Source organism: Hetaerina americana, unplaced genomic scaffold, assembly GCF_022747635.1.
Source record: "Hetaerina americana unplaced genomic scaffold, ioHetAmer1.1.p SCAF_5, whole genome shotgun sequence".
Classification (NCBI taxonomy): Eukaryota; Metazoa; Arthropoda; class Insecta; order Odonata; family Calopterygidae; genus Hetaerina; species Hetaerina americana.
The window spans coordinates 45515632-45518748 of NW_027287095.1; positions in this window are offsets into that span (position 1 = coordinate 45515632).

The following is a 3117-nucleotide window of genomic DNA, read 5'->3' on the forward strand; positions in this document are numbered from 1 at the left end:
CTGATGCACTAAAATATTTTCTGTGAACTCCGCCTCCCAGTTATTACTGCCAATGGGGTACTACTGGGGGTGAGAATTTTCCTTCGGTGGAAGGAGTATCAGTAAAGTGGAACCTCCTACGAGAATACCTTCTGGCATCTTATGTTCGCCGGATACCAAGTTACTGAAACGCCGGATTTTTAGCGTTTGCCGTCTCCGCTGCTTTTTTGGTTGCCGTCGAACGTCGTCATTTTTGTGTTTCGGTTCGCATTTGTCGTATGAAACGCAATTACGCCTTTGTACTACATAATAGATTACATTCGTCTTATTATTTATCCCAGGTGTACGTAATATTTCATGAAATAAAGAGGTTATGTAACGATGTATTTATTTCAAAGCGATGGTTGGCGTCGGGTATCTGCTATGCCGACCTCTCTTAAACATCTCCCAAGCGCATACAGCTGACCAGATCGATTGCATTTCCAATATTTTTACATAATATGTTCATTGCATTGAGTTTCGTTGCGTTTTTAATTATCACAGTTTCAGATCATTGTGAAAGTAATTAATTGTAAGATTTGTTGTCTTCGAATAAGTTATGCTTTTGTTATGAATCATGGGCGCACTAGCCAATTCTTATTAAAATGCTCGATTCAATTTTCAGAGATTGAGTGGCATCAACAAATAGTTCTTAGGTTACTGTTTACTTAATTAATATTTTATATGTCGCTCGAAATCAATTTTCCTTCGCTCATATAAACGCTAGTAGGGGTTTGTGGTACTTTTAAAACTCGTTATTCAGCTCTCGATGAAAAAGTACAACAATAAGAGCCAGATAAACTTAATTTTTTTATTGTCGTGTTTCTTTGCGTTAATTGAAAACGCTTTTATACTGTCATCTGTTCAAAGTTTACTTTTGCCAAAATTCCCAATAATGAAATTATTCCCCAAAATCGTACCATAGTTGTTAGTTCATTTAACTTTTATTGGAATGTAAAAAGGAAGGAAAAGATCATTAAAACGTAAATGAAACTTTATTCAGTGTATTTGTATGCAAATTTGGTGTACTTCTGCGAGGATGAAACAATTATCTAGTTTCCTTGCCTCTCACAGGTGGCTGGCTACTTTCCTGAAAATGTAATGGTTGCAAACATCCGTTTTATTCACTGTGGACCACCACCACCTAGCAATTACATCCCACATTTGGTTATTGATGAAGAAAAAATTCTCTAGTCCTCCATGCTGAAATATGAATTGCTTTAATGCCAATATGTGAAAGAAGCTAGCTCTTTAGTCTCTCCGGTTCAATATTGGATATTTTGGCTTCACTCATGCCAAGCTCACAATAAGTTTCAGAATATATTTGTGTACATTAGTGCAAATTTCAGGGATACTGTGTGAAATTCAACATCGCAGTTAATAGAATGTTCATAATAATAAGACCCAAATTCTCATCATGTGTCCAGGAACATGCCTTTCTATGAAATGTTTTGGGTTAACTTGCACAAAGAAAAGTGGGAGTTGGTAACTGCACCTTTCCTTAAACTATGGGATGGTAGTAAATCCTAAGTAGATGATATCAGTATATCCCATGAGGTATATTCATCTGCATAATTTGAATAGTAATAACCTGGCCTCTGTGTAATAGTCACCTGCACACCTGGTCAGGAAGGTTGGAATAAGGCCTTACGCAGCGAAATCCTCTTTGCTCTCCAGAATACAGGAAAGCTATAAAAATGCAAAAACTTGGTGTTCTCTCAAAAATCTCGTGAATGACCATTATAACTTTCCACGCTTATAGTGGGTCGCAGTAGTCTAGGGAGTAGAGCATCGGACTACTGACTGGATGGTCCAGGTTTGATTCTCGGGAAAGTCTGCAGGCACCTGCAGTTCCACACGAGCGTTATGATTTTTTGAGTACCAGATCTTCCTGAGAAACCATAACTGGAAAAGGCACTCGCCCCCTACCTTATTGTGTGAAGTTCACACACCATTGGTCTTAGTGCTAGGTGAACTCTACCAACACCTATCAAACCAACCTTCAGGTTCATTACTGTGGTCATTGTTTTTTTTTTTACTTGCAAAGAGCCTCTAAGGAACATTCTCCTCATGTCAATCTCTTAGTGAGATCTGATAGTCTCAACCATTACCTCACTAGTTCTTAACATACAGCACCTCACCATTGAAATGTTCACAAATATGATAATATCTAAGAGCATTAGGACAACTATTCACATCTCCCTAGAAAATATTCTTTCCAAATGCTATTCAAATCTAAGCTACTTAAGGTTTCCCGAAGTAATTTTAAATTATGTTTACTTTTTATCTTTCATAATATACTATCATTTGTTTTTCATTCAATTAGTCAAACCGAAAAACACAGGTCCCGTAACAATAGGCAATTAACAGTAAATATCACAGGACCAGTATTTAAGAAAAATATCAAAAGCAGTACAAATTGATATAATAAAATTAACAAAGAGTGAGTGAGTGACAGAACTGAAATTGCAATTAAATACTTACAATGATTGGCGATATGGGTTATTTGGTGTTCCAATGGCTTCAGTCACATCAGTCTTACCTTGCAGAAGTTATGCAGTACATGTGAAATTGCTGCTATGAAGAAGCTATGATAAACTTTTGAGGCACTTAATTGGGAAATATAATGACGAAAGTGTTAAAAAAAATATGCTACTTCTCAGTTAATTCATTTCACAATGAATTGTTGCATTTTTAACTCATCTATTAGAGTTATGATATGATATTTGAAAAAAATACATGGAAAAGTGCCCAGTTCGTGAAAATTGCTAGAAAATACATGAAAGCGCACACTTTAGAGCTGCTACATAATCTGTCATGGAAGAGTAAAAAACTCATAACTGAGCATAACATATATGGTGTACATACTATTTATTTGGTGGCATTGTAATGTACAGTATTCAGTGGAAAGATTGAATTACTACAGAGGTTGGTATTAAACAACCTTTGAAGAAAAGTCCCAAACCATTGTGGACATAGTAGGTCATAATATAATGTGCTCACCATTGAGTAAAACAGATAAATTCAAGTTTTATTAGTTTTCTGATGCCCACGATAAACTCTTCCAGTACATAGGTTGATATATAGGTTGGCATATAT